Below are 14319 nucleotides of genomic sequence, written 5' to 3'. Positions count from 1 at the left end.
GTCCAACCTACTTAGCAACAAATAACCTGACGTGATGCCCACACAAGCGCAATAGTGGCACACAGACTTGGTGGGGAACCGACTGCTCTTGATTTGGCTAACTGATCCCCTCAGTGGTACAGGATCCATAGCTAGAGCTGGAAAACAAGTCAGAACCATATCCAAACATAAGCCCACTCTCCATTATCAAGCTACCATCAATCATGGGCTACAAGAGGGCCTACACCTATTATATTATTATATTCTCTATTAAAAAGTAAGGGTTATCTCATTTGTCCTGGTGCTAACTTACTCTCCGTTGGAGAATCTGCTTCTCTTTTTCAGATAGATGCAGATCCTAAGGAGAGAGCCACCCCATCATACCTCCAAAGGGCCCCGGCTGAAACTAAGAAAAATTGGTGAAACAAGCAAGGGTGCTGTTTTCCTGGTGAACCAGATACCAGCACAAGGGGGAAGGAGACCAACACAGAGAAAAATCAACTCCTACCAAATCAGAGAGCCAGAGCCTCAGAGGCCCCCAACACCTCATCACTGAAGCAGACCAAAAATGAACCCAACATGGCTCAGGGAAATTTTGTGGAAGAGGGGGCAGAAAGAATGTCAGAGCCACATGTTGGGTCATGATATGCAGATATTTCTCCTACCCATGACTGTGGCCTAACTCCACAATGAATGACCCATATACCTCAACAAGGAGGGGTGAAGGGGAGGGGGTAGGTCATGGATGAGACTAATAATGGAACCAAACTGACTGTATTTGCTGAATACAAAACTAATTAATAAAAAATTATATAAAATATCCTGACATGGTGGGTTACACCTATGATCTTAGCACTCCAAGAGGCTTAGGCGGGCAGATTGGGAGTTTCAGACCAGCCTTGAACCTGAGAGAGCATGTCTCAATGAAAAAAAGCAGGCAGTTCAGTGGAATAGTGAGAACCTCCGGTTTGATCCTCTCCACTGACTCCCCCAAAGTGAAACAAATCAATAAAATTAAAATAAAAAGAGCACGCCTAAGGCTGAAGAGATGGCTTAGTGGTTAAGGCTCTTGCCTGCTAAGCCTAAGGACCCAGGTTAGACTCTCCAGATCCCACCTTAGCCAGAAACACAAAGGTGAGGCAAGTGCAAGGTCGCACATGCCCACTAGGTGGTGCAAGCGTCTGGCATTTGTTTGCAGTGCCTGAGGCCCTGGTACACCAGTTCTCTCTCACTCTCTCACACACACTCTCTCTGTTTCTCTTAAAAAGTGTCTGGGAGCCGGGCTTGGTGGCACACGCCTTTAATCCCAGCTCTCGGGAGGCAGAGGTAGGAGGATCACCATGAGTTTGAGGCCACCCTGAGACTACAGAGTTAATTCCAGGTCAGCCAGGGCTAGAGTGAGACCCTACCTTGAAAAACCAAAAAAAAAAAAAAAACCAAAAAAAAAACGTCTGGGCTGGAGAGGTGGCTTGTGGTTAAGGTGCTTGCCTGCAAAGTCTATGGACCCATGTTCAACTCTTCAGATCACATGCAAGCCAGACCCACAAAGATGAGGCACATGCAATGTCACACATGTCCACTAGGTGGTGAAAGCGTCTGCCATTCTACTGCAATGGCTGAGGCCCTGACATGCCAATTCTCTCTACGGCCCTCTCTCTCTTTAAAAAAGCATGTCTAGCAATTCAAAGGACTAAAATCTTTACTCTGAGTATTGATTTGGGAGTTACTTTTCCTGTGAGCAGACACATTTACAAATATGAATTCATAATTGAAGATCAGCTCTGCTTTAGCCTCATGTTGTAATCACTTAGAAAGTAATAAACAGGCCAGATGTGGCGGCGCACACCTTTGATCCCAGCACTCGGGAGGCAGAGGTAGGAGGATGGCCCAGATTTTGAGGCCAGCCTGAGACTCCATAGTGACCTCGAAGTCAGCCTGAGCTAGAGTGAGACCCTACCTGGAAAGACAAAAAACAACAACAAAAAAGAAAGTAATAAATGATCATCTCTTTAAGATGAGGAGCAATCTATGTGTCTATGCATTTCCTCTACAGTTAGCCTAATACCTAGCCATATTTAATGTTTGGTAAATTATTTTTTTGTTTATTTGAGAGACACAGAGTCAGACAGAATAGGCACGCAGGGGCCTCCAGCCAGTGCAAACGAACTCCAGATGTATGTGCCACCCTGTGCATCTGGCTTACGTGGGTCCCAGGGAATCAAACCTTGATCCTTTGGCTTTGCAGGCAAGTGCCTTATCTGCTAAGTCATCCCTCCAGCCCTAAATTATTTCTTAATGTTTAATTAATTTATTTATTAGAGAGTGAGAGAGCCTCAGGGCATTCAGCCACTGCAAACGAACTCCAGATGCATGTGCCACCCTGTGCATCTGGCTTATGTGGGTCTTGGGGAATTGAACCTGGGTCCTTTGGCTTTGCAGTCAAGCACCTTAACTACTAAGCCACATCTCTTTAGCCTGATACTCCATTTTAATTTACATTCCCCCCCCCTTTAAATTTTTTTTGTTCATTTATTTGAGAGCTACAGACAGAGAAAGAGGCATAGAGAGAGAGAGAAAGAGAGAGAGGGAGAGGTAGGGAGGGAGAGGGAGAGGATGGGCATGCCAGGGCCTCCAGCCAGTGCAAATGAACTCCAGATGCATGTGCCCCCTTGTGCATCTGGCTAACATGGGTCCTGGGGAATCGAGCCTCGAACTGGGCTCCTTAGGCTACACAGGCAAGCGCTTAACCGCTAAGCCATCTCTCCAGCCCATTTTTCCTCCTTTTTTTGGAGACAGATTGTCAGTGTACCCCAAACTAGCCTTGAAATTCCTCTGCAGCTGAGGATGGCCTTGAAATATTGATATGCCTGCATCCTCCTCCCAAATGCTGGGAATACAGGCTTGCACTAAATCTGCTTTAATACTGTACATTTTCTTTTGCATGTCTATGTGTGTTTGCATGTGTGTGAGTACATGTGTATGCTGGTCCATGTGCATGCACGTGTGCTTTTGTGAGGAGGCGAGAAATTGGCATTGGGTACTTTCCTCAGTTACTCTCCACTTTATTCCTTTTGAGACAGGGTCTCCCACTAGTCTGGGACTCACCACTTAGGCTAGACTTGCCAGCAAGCCCTGGGGATCCTCCTATCTCCACCTCTCCAGCACTGGGATTATAGGCACATGTGCAACACCTGGCTTTTTTTTTTAATGTGTGTGAGAGTGTGTGTGCAGAGTATATGCAGTAAATTGTGCAAGTATGTGTGCCCTGCGTGTGCATGTGTGGAGGCCAGAGAGCTCCAGGAGCTCCTCATTGCTCGTCTATGTATTTACTTGACATGGAGTCTCTCCCTCAACCCAGAGCTGCTATTTTTGGTCAGAGAGCCCCAGCAATTCTCTGGTCTCTTGCCCCATAGACTGGGGTTATATGTCATGGCCCTCTTTTTACATGGGGGCTGGGGAATTGAACTCAGGCAATCTCGGGCATTTTATTTATTGAGACTATTGCCCCATAAACTGGGGTTATATATCATGGCCCTCTTTTTACATGGGGGCTGGGGAATTGAACTCAGGCAATCTCAGGCATTTTATTTACTGAGATTAAAGTCCCTAACACTGTATATTTTTTTTGTTCTCTCTTTTTTTTAAATTAATTAATTTTTTTTATTAATTAGTTTTGCACTCAGTGAATACAGTCAAGTTGGTACCATTGTTAGGCTCGTCCATGTCCTCCCCCCTCCCCCTGGCCCCTCCTTGTTGAGGTACATGGGTCATGCATTGTGGAGTTAGCCCACAGTTGTGGGTAGGAGAAATGTCTCTGCGTATCATGACCCAACGCTAACACTATTTTTAAAGCCCATCTGACCTGGAGTTGAATGCCGGCTCTACCACATACATATTCATAGGTGGCCATTCTGACCCTTATTGTTCTTGTCCTCTCCTATGCAGTGACTGAACTCCACAGGTCAAAAATGCCTGTGCCAGCTGGGCATGGTGGCGCACGCCTTTAATCCCAGCACTCAAGAGGCAGAGGTAGGAGGATCGCTGTGAGTTCGAGGCCACCCTGAGACTACATAATGAATTCCAGGTCAGCCTGAAGTAGAGTGAGACCCTACCTCAAAAAAACAACAAAAAAAATGCCTGTGCCAAGAGGAGCCTGGCAATCTGTACCTGCTCCTCTCTGCCTCCCAGCCCTTCTTCTGCACTGATTTAAGACTTCCTCCAGAGCTGGATGCTCAATGTGTCTGGGATATGGATCAAGCCATACATCACCATAGTGCAAAGACACTTTAAGACTCTTGCTCATTGAGATACAAGTATTTACAAACAGATACTGAAGGTGTTCAACCTTTGCCCTGGGTTACTGCCTTGTATTACCTCCCTCCCTCTGTTCTAGATCCTTCCACCCATTCTCCACTGCTGTTCTCTATCTCCCTTCCCTTAAGGCCAACACAGAGTAACACATTAATTGGAACAGTTCTGCCTCAGGCAACTTGTCTTATTCCCTAAGGTTTTCTCATTTCTTTTTCCTCTTCCTCCTCTTCTTCCCCTATCTTTTCTCCTTTAGCCTCTTGTTTTTAAAGTAAGGCTTATTTTAAAGTAAAATGTAAAAAAGAGAGAACCTGGACTCTTCCTGGAGGAAGGGACTCCAGAGCTTGGGAGATCCCCTTTTTTGCTTTCTGAGATAGGATCTCATGTAGTCCAGGTTGGCCTTGAACTGACTGTGTAGCTGAATAGGACATTGATCCTTCCGTTTCCACCTCCGAAGTTCGGAGTTTATAGGCGTGTGCCACCACACTCGGCTCTATTATTTCATTTCTGGAGTGTGTACCTTATCACATTTGGAGGAGAGCAAGACAATAATGACTTCGCTTGATTTTGTTACTACCTCACCTCACATACTGGGGTTTGAACACAGGGCCTAGACATTCTGCCACCGAGCCATATCCCCGGTTCTCAAATATACTTAAAAGCTGTTTGTGTTTTGGTTTTTAAAATATTTAATTTACCTTTATTTATGTATTCTGCTCCCTTTGCTTTAGCATCTTACCACTGAGCAACATCCACAGCCTCTACGTTTATTGATATAAATATTACATGACATTTGCCTTTCAAGTATTTCTTTTTTGTTTATTTCTTTTTCTTTTTTTTTTAATTTTTATTTATTTATTTATTTATTTATTTATTTATTTATTTATTTATTTATTTATTTGAGAGCGACAGACACAGAGAGAAAGACAGATTCATTGTGTAGTGTCAGGCTGGCCTCGAACTTACAGTGACCCTCCTACTTCTTCCGCCTGAATGCTGGGATTAAAGGTGTGTATCACCACACTCGACTTCTGGAAGTATTTTTATTTGATCTCCCTGACACATTTAAATTAACTTAAATTTTTTGCGAGGTACAGGGCTTCATGCTGGGTACACACGTGCTCTTCTACTGAACTGCTGAACCTTTATTTTATTTTATTTTTTTAAAAATTATTTATTTATTTATTTGAGAGCGACAGACACAGAGAGAAGGACAGATAGAGGGAGAGAGAGAGAATGGGCGCGCCAGGGCCTCCAGCCTCTGCAAACGAACTCCAGACGCGTGCGCCCCCTTGTGCATCTGGCTAATGTGGGACCTGGGGAACCGAGCCTCGAACCGGGGTCCTTAGGCTTCACAGGCAAGCGCTTAACCGCTAAGCCATCTCTCCAGCCCTGAACCTTTATTTTTACTTTCAGTTTCCAACAGCATCTCACTAAGTTGCCCAGACTACCTTTGAACTTATTCTGTAGCCCAGGCAGGCACTGATTTAGCCTCCCAAATAGCTTGGGTTACAAACCTGGTACCACCAGGCCTGGCAGATTTTGTAATCTTTGAGGAGATTAGGTCCTTTCGTCTCAGTTCACAAAGCCGAATGAGTAATCTCCCTACATCCTTAAAACTCATTGTCTCCCTACCCCCTTTCCCAGAAAGCGGGGCAGGTACCGCAGGAAAAAAAACTTAGCCATAACATACATCCGTATTTTTCGACATGCATGTCTGTGTTTTGTAACCAAGAATAGCCCAGTGATTGGCACAAATAGATTATGGTGTGACTGGGTTCTTTTGGGTGAGCCTGGCAATTTCTCTGCAGCTTTGGAAGTAAGCTATTGTTTCAGCTGCCCTTGGGTGACATTCCCCTGCACCTTCACATCCTTGTGAAAAGTGACTCTATCCAAAGTGACAGCCTGGGAATGAAGGCCCCAGGGCTTCATGGAGAGCTTGGGGCCATACTCCAGACTAAACCAAGCCAAACCTGATCTGTTGGCCTTTAATATGTTTATGAGGGGCCTCTCCTGTCTCAGAGTCTCCAAGCAGTTCTCCCTTTACTTGAGACAGTGCATTTTCAAATCAAACATTTCTTTTCTTTCTTTTTTGGTGTGTGTGTGTGTGTGTGTGTGTGTGTGCAGATACATGTGCCCTGTGTGTGTTATGGGAAACTGAGTCACATACAGATGGCACCAGAGATAGCGCAGAGAAACAGAAAATTTACTCATGTTGACATGGACTCGGGAATAACTTCTAAAGCCTGAGACCTGAGCTCAAAGCTTTTTAAAAATGTATTTTATTTATTTACTTGAGAGAGAGAGAGAGAGAGAGAGAGAGAGAGAGAGAGAGAGAAAGAGGGAGAGAGAATGGGTGCACCAGGGCCTCCAACCACTGCAAACAAACTCCAGATGCATGTGCCACCTTGTGCATCTGGCTTACGTGGGTCCTGGAGAGTCGAACCGGAATCCTTTGGTTTTGCAGGCAAGTGCCTTAACTGCTAAGCCATCTCTCCAGTCTAGTTTTTTTTTTTAAAAGTTTTTTGTTTATTTTTATTTATTTATTTGAGAGTGACAGAGAAAGAGGCAGAGAGAGAGAGAGAGAGAGAGAGAATGGGCATGCCAGGGTCTCCAGTCACTGCACATGAACTCCAGATGCATGCATCACCTTGTGCATCTGGCTTACATGGGCCATGGAAAATCGAGCCTTGAACCGGGGTCCTCAGGCTTCACAGGCAAGCATTTAACCGCTAAGCCATCTCTCCAGCTCAGTCTAGTTTTTTTTTTTTTTTTGGCTTTTTGAGGTAGGGTCTCACTCTAGCCCAGGCTGACCTGGAATTCACTATGTAGTCTCAGGGTGGCCTCAAACTCACAGCGATCCTCCTACCTCTGCCTCCCGGAGTGCTGGGATTAAAGGCGTGCACCACCAAGCCTGGCTAGTTTTTTTTTTTTTTAATTTAAAAATATTATGAAAGAGAGAGAATTGGTGTGCCAGGGACTCTAGCCATTGCAATTGAACTCCAGACACATTTGCCACCTCGTGTGCATGTGTCACCTTTTGCGTCTGGCTTACATGGGTTCTGGGGTACCAAACTTGGATCCTTAGGCTTTGCAGGCAAGTGCCTTAACCACTAATCCATCTCTCCAGCCCAGCTCAGAGGTTTTATACAGAATACGGCACGCAGTCTAACATCACCTTGAATTCTTTACACAATTGGTGGGTTGCAAGTTTCTAAGGTTACGTGAGTTGGGGGCACAAATGGAAAATTCCTTAGCAATAAATCAGTGATAAGAAAGAACCAATGCCAAGCTGGGCAGAGGTAGGAGAATTACTGCGAATTCAAGGCCACCCTGAGATACATAGTGACTTCCAGATCAGCCTGGGCTAGAGCGAGACCCTACCTTGCAAAACAAAAGGAAAGAAAAAGAAAGAAAGAAAGAACAAATGCAAAACAAAAAGTTGTTTGTTCAGGGGTGTTTGTGCCCATGGCTGCACTAACCGCGTAACGGACAAGCAGGGCGCAGCTGCATTGATAGCGAGGAGACTCAGGGTCACGCTGGCTCCCTGGTCAAGCATGTACAATAGCGACTTGTGTTTAGAGGAGAATCTGAGTCTGGCTTCTTTGTTCATTTTCTGCAGCCACATGTGCACATGTGTGGAGGCCAGAGAAAGATGCCAGGTTTCCTGCTCTTATCGCTCTTCTACCTTATTACCATGAGACAGTCTCGCACTGAACCTAGAATTTCCCATTGTTTGGCTTTATTTTTTTTTGGTGGGGGGTTGAGGTAGGGTCTCACTCTGACCCAGAGGGACCTGGAATTAATTAACTATGTAGTTTCAGGGTGGCCTAGGACTCACGGGGATCCTCCCACCTCTGCCTCCCAAGTGCCCGGCCATGCCTGGCTTTTTACATGGGTGCTAGGGATTAAACTCAGGCCCTTGTGCTTGCGAGTGTTCTAACTTGCTCAGCCATCTTCTTTTTCCTCAATTTTTATTGACAACTTCCATAATTATAGACAAGAAACCATGATAATGCCCTCCAACCACCTCTATTCTCCTCTTCCAAATCCACCCTCCCCCGAATCCTTTCTTTCCAATCGGTCTTTCTTCTATATTGATGTCATCATTTTTTCCTCTTGTTATGCAGGCCTTCTGTAGGTAATTTCAGGCAGTGAGGTCATAAATATCAAGGCCATTTTGTGTGTGTTTAAGACAGTTTTCTAAGCACTCTTCCCCTTCCTTTGGCTCTTACATTCTTTTTTATTTTTATTTATTTAAAAGAGAAAGAGAAAAGGGAGAGAAAGAGCGAGAGAGAGAGTGCCCCAGGGCCTCCAGCCACTGCAGACGAACTCCAGACGCATGCACCACCTTGTGCATCTGGCTAACGTGGGTCCTGGGGAATCGAACCTGAGTCCTTTGGCTTTGCAGGCAAGTGTCTTAACCACTGAACCATCTCTCCAGCCCTGGCTCTTACATTCTTTCCACCACCTCTTTCACAATGGTCCCTGGGCCTTGGACGGTGTGATAGAGATGTCTCAGGATGGAATACTCCACTGTCACTTCTTCTCAGCACTGTGATGAGTTCTGAATCTCCCCAGTGGTCACCACCATCTGAAGAGAGAAGCTTCTCAAACCAAGTGAGAAAAGCATTAACATATGGGTTCTTTTTAAAAAATTAATTAATTAATTTTAGAGAGAGAGATTGAGAGAAAAAGAGAGAGAGAGAGAGAGAGAAAGAGAGAGAGAGAGCATGGGCTCTCCAGGGCCTCTTGCAGCGGCCCACAAACTCCAGATGCTTTGTGCATTTGGTTTAAGTGGGTACTGGGGGATTGAACCTGGGCTGGCAGGCTTTGTAAGCAAGTGCCTATGTGTCTTTTCTGGCTAAGCCATCTCTTCAGCCCCTTAAAGGTTTCTTAATGCAGAGAGACTCATTATAAAGAAAAAGGGATTCAATGAATGATGCATTTGGGAGGGGGAGATGGGATGGTGGGAGGGAATTATCATGCTTTATTGTCTATATGTATGAAAGTTGCAGATAAAAAATTGTTTAAAATACCTTAAAGAGTGCTTAATAGCAGCAAGATGTGAAATGATGCTTTTCCTACATGTTCCTTTCCAGTCCCTTGTTATTTCCTTTCAGAATAGTGACAGACAGAGAACAAGAAGGGACACCTTGTGCACCTGGCTAACGTGGGCCCTGGGGAATCGAGCCTCAAACTGGGGTCCTTAGGCTTCACAGGCAAGCACTTAACTGCTAAGCCATCTCTCCAGCCCCAGGGTTTATTTTATTTTATTATTTTACTTTTTGGTTTTTCGAGGTAGGGTCTCGCTGTGGTCCAGGCTGACCTGGAATTAACTCTGTAGTCTCAGGGTGGCCTTGAACTCATGGCGATCCTCCTACCTCTGCCTCCCAAGTGCTGGGATTAAAGGCGTGCGCCACCACGCCTGGCTTCCCAGAGTTTATTTTTGACTTGCAGTTTTGAGGTTAAGTTTCATGGCCAGAAAGGCTTGCCAGACTGGCTCATTATATTTTAACCAGGAAGCAGAGGTTGAACAGGAATTGGGGCCTGCTGTAAAACCTCAAGGCCCTTCCCCTATTGAATCTCTACCTCTGGCAAAGCTCTACCTCCTAAGCATTCCATAACTGCCACGCCAAACAGTGCCACCAGCCGGGGACTAAATGTCCAAACTCATGAGCCTGTGGGAGACATTTTCCATTCAAACCACACCAGGCAACATTTTACCAAGTGAGATCTTCTAAAAAATTGTGCTGACACCCTGCTAATACCTATAGTTATTTTATATATATATGCAAGCAGAGAGGGAGCGAGGGAGAGAATGGGTATGCCAGATCCTCTAGCAACTGCAAACGATGCATGTGCCACTTTGTGCATCTGGCTTTATGTGAATACTGCGCTATTGATTCCCGGCCGTCAGGCTTTGCAGGCAAACTTGTCTTAACTGCCAAGCCATCTCTCCAGCCCCATCAATTATACATTTTTTATTTTATTTTTTATTATTGACAACTTCCATAATTACAGACAATACACCATGATAATTCTCCCCCCCCCCACTTTCCCCTTTGAAACTCCACTCTCAATAATATCCCCTCCCCCTCTCAATCAGTCTCTCTTTTACCTTGAGGTCATCATCTTTTCCTCCTATTATAATGGTCTTGTGTAGGTAGTGCCAGGCACTGTGAGGTCATGGATATCCAGGCCATCAATTATAGTTTTAAGAACTGATCAGGTACAGTGACTTGATATTGAGGCAAGGGAATTGAGCCCAGGAGTTGAGGCCAGATAGAGATGTGGGAGAGAACTCTAAGTGGTTATAACTTCCATGCCAGCAGGTCTCAGGTTCTGAATTCTATCCACATTAGCAAAGAGTTGAAAATATGGACTCCAAGAAGGGCCAATTATGAGATTTATTTTAGGGAGAGTTAAGAGGGACATCAAAGCAGGAAGGCACCCAAGTTAAAAGAAGTTCTCCCCTATTCCTAGCTTGGGAAGGGGGGAGAGAAGCTGGGAAAATCTCCCTCACATATGGAAAAGTCTTTCTCCAGGGAGGAAGCCTCTAGGGAAGGGAAGAGAAGAATGAGCTTCACAGTGCCCATTTTTATGAACCAGACATGCAATTACAATGGGCTTCCTCACAAGGCTCAGGTGCACACCAGGGAGGGACTTGATTGGCTGGTGGGCCCCAGAGAAGCCACCACAAGGGCTGAGCCTAGGAAAATGGAAAGAAACAGAAAGATCTTACACAGGAGTTCTTGCCTTCAGCCATCTTGGATGAAGCTGGATCAGATGTGGGTTCTAGTCCTGTCCTAGCAGGCAAGGTGACATCAATGTTTTTGTGGGCAAATCCCTAGCTACCTACCTATCAGGAAAATGCTACCTTGCTCCTAATCCATATCAATAGTGTAATATAAAAATGTTCTGATTAGCTGGGCGTGGTGGCGCATGCCTTTAATCCCAGCACTGGGGAGGCAGAGGTAGGAGGATTGCTGTGAGTTCAAGGCCACTCTGAGAATACAGAGTGAATTCTAGGTCAGCCTGGGCTAGAATGAGACCTTACGTTGAAAAAACAACAACAAAAAAATTATGATTGATTAATTGAAACACTGGGGAAAATGTGCTGATTTCAACAAGGACTAGTTTCTTGTTTTTGTTTTTGTTTCTCTTTGAGTCAGGGTCTTACTGTAGTCAAGACTGCCCTTGAACACACAATGATTCTCTAACCTCTGCCTCCCTAATGCTGGTGTGAGTCACCAAACCAGGCTCAAGTTCCATGTTAAAAAAAAATGTATTTTTTACTTATTTGTTTGCAAGGAGAGAGAGAGAAAGAGAAAGAACAAGAACACCAGGGCCTCTAGTCGATGCAAATGGACTCCCGACTCATGCGCCACTTTGTGCATCTGGCCTTATGTGGGTACTGGGGAATGAAACCCAGGTGGGCATGCTTTGCAAGCAAGCGCCTTTAATTGCTAAGCCATCTCCCAGCCCACGGTTCCTTGTTTTGAACCTTCTAGCTAATGAATTATTATGTGTCTTGATTAAAAAAAAATAGCAGGAAGATAATAATTTAGGCTCTTGGTGATGGAGGCAAGCATGCAGTGTGTTCCATGCAAATTAACCACACACCTCCCCAAAGAAAGACGAGCAGCTGCTGCAGAAAAAAACAAAGTCTGCCATAAAAAAAAAAAAGTCTGCCGAGAAAGCTCCTGGAGCAGCTCCTCAGGCCCTCCTGAGGGTGGATGTGGGCTAGTGATCCAGGAAAAGACCTGTGCTCTGGAGCCTCACATCATAGGCCTTCTCTCCCATTCCTGTATCACAGGAGTTTCCCCCTCACAGACTCTTGTTACATGTAGCCCAGGTAAAAAGAGAACTGGCTCCTTGGAGCTTGCTGGCCAGCCAGTGTGGCCTGTTTGGTGAGTTAGTTCCAGGCCAATGAGAGACCCTGACCCCCCAAAAGGTAGAAAGTGCCTGGTTAAGGACCCTTGAGGTTGTCGTTCAGCGTCCACATGCACATCGTCCACACATACACACAGAAGAAGAGATCATGGGACAGACGGTGGGATGCTGGGTGTGGTGATTCATGCATATAATCCCGACACCGAGGAGGCAGGCTGGATCACGAGTTTGAGCCAGCCTGGGCTACACAATGAAACAACGTGAGGGCAGGGGGAGAGCCGCGGCGCTCTTGTCTCCTCTTCAATGCCTCCTTAGTTCTGAAAACGTTGCAAAGTAAATTAAAAAAAAAAAAAACTTGGGGCTGGAGAGATGGCTTAGTGGTTAAGCCCTTGCCTGTGAAGTCTAAGGACCCCGCTCAGAGGCTCGATTCCCCGGGACCCACGTTAGCCAGATGCACAAGAGGGTGCAGGCATCTGGAGTTAGTTTGCAGTGGCTGGAGGCCCTGGCGCGCCCATTCTCCTTCTCTCTGCCTCTTACTCTGTGTCTGTCGCTCTCAAATTAAAAAAAAATAAAATAAAAAAAACGTGAAGGCCACTCTGTTGATTTTTTCAGAGCAGTTTCTCTTCTCATGACGTATTATCCCCTGCCTAGCTCTGGATAGAGACAAACAGTTGGGTGGAACTCATGCCCAAGGGCTTCCCATGATGCAGAAGTGGCATGCTGCCCTGACTCAGCTGGGTCTTATCCTCACAGATGGCCACTCTCTGCTATTGGAAAGGATAGCCTCAGGGAGAGATAGGAGCCCAGGGTCCCGGAAGGCATCAATGTATAGAAGAACTCAGGAGGTACCTTAAGAGCAGCACAGCAGCGTTGGAAACTGAGGGAATCTTTCCCTATCTTTTTCTTGTTCAGTGGCCCTTCAGAAGTTCTCCAGGGACAGGGAGGACAGGAAAGGTGCCCTTGCCTACCCCAACAGAACAGAGGACAATCTTCCCACGTCATTGGTTTGTGAAATATGTTCAGAACTTTTTCTGTGTGTGTGTGTGAGAGAGAGAGAGAGAGAGAGAGACAGAGAGAGAGAGAGAGAGAGAGAGAGAGAGAGAGAGAGAGAGAGCGCTTCACATTGCTGGGATAAACCTCCAGATCAGACACAGTTTATGGGAGGAAGGGATTTATTGAAGCTTACAGATCCAGGGGAGGTTCCAGAATGGCAGAAGCAGCTGGCCTGTCTCCCTAGCCCCAAGAACTTTTGTTTTCAGTTTTTTTTTTTGAAGCAGGGTCTCACTCTAGCCCAGGCTGCCTTGAACTCACAGCAATTCTCCTGCCTCAGCCTCCGAGTGCTGTGATTAAATTTGTGCACCACCATGCTTGGCTCTCAGTTTAAAAAAATGTTTCTTGGGAACTTTACTATATGAACTTACTGTAATTTGGTCATGTTCTCATTATGTTATCCCCTTTTGTTACCACTCCTGGCCCTCCCAGAATATGTTCTATTTCGTGTAGTGAAATGAAAAGCAGAAATGCATTTCTATATAGTTTCAAATCAGTGGCTCTAACTGGGGCAATTTAACCCCTCCACCCTGAAAGGCCATTTAGTAATATGATAAGCTAATTTTGTCTGTGACTTAAATGGAAAAACATATCACCTAAAAGTCAAACTTTATTGAGTCCCTAGGCTCTACTTAACAATATGGAATGCCTCACACATTTGAGAGCCGACTTTGGGTAGAGCCCATGTTACTCTTCTCTGTATTATTACAATTTATTTACATATTCTGTCAAGGTAAGTATGAAAAACATGTTTAAAAATATTACTCAAATTAGCTGGGTGTGGTGGCGCATGCCTTTAATCCCAGGACTCGGGAGGCAGAGGTAGGAGGACTGCCATGAGTTCAAGGCCACCCTGAAAGTACATAGTGAATTCCAGATCAGACTGAGCTAGAGAAAGACCTGACCTCAGAAAACCTATATATTACTCAACTTCATAGTGAATTCCAGATCAGCCTGAGCTAGAGCGAAACCCAACTCAGAAAACATTATATCTATATATATGACTCAACTTCATAGTGAATTCCAGGTCAGCCTGTGCTAGAGCGATAACCTACCTCAAAAAAACCAATATATATAATTCAGTGG

At 45.3% G+C, this 14319-nt stretch overlaps 1 non-coding gene across 1 annotated transcript; it reads right to left on the bottom strand.

Annotated features, from left to right (window-relative positions):
* Positions 1–13867: 13867 nt before the first annotated feature.
* LOC123456911 lies at positions 13868–13974 on the bottom strand. The gene has a single exon (XR_006634776.1). It is a non-coding gene; the product is annotated as a U6 spliceosomal RNA (small nuclear RNA).
* Between the last annotated feature and the right edge of the window lie 345 nt (positions 13975–14319).

The sequence above is a fragment of the Jaculus jaculus genome, chromosome X, assembly GCF_020740685.1.
Source record: "Jaculus jaculus isolate mJacJac1 chromosome X, mJacJac1.mat.Y.cur, whole genome shotgun sequence".
NCBI classification, from domain to species: domain Eukaryota; kingdom Metazoa; phylum Chordata; class Mammalia; order Rodentia; family Dipodidae; genus Jaculus; species Jaculus jaculus.
The sequence above is the reverse complement of the archived record's forward strand: the minus strand, read 5'-3'. Positions and strand labels throughout refer to the sequence as shown.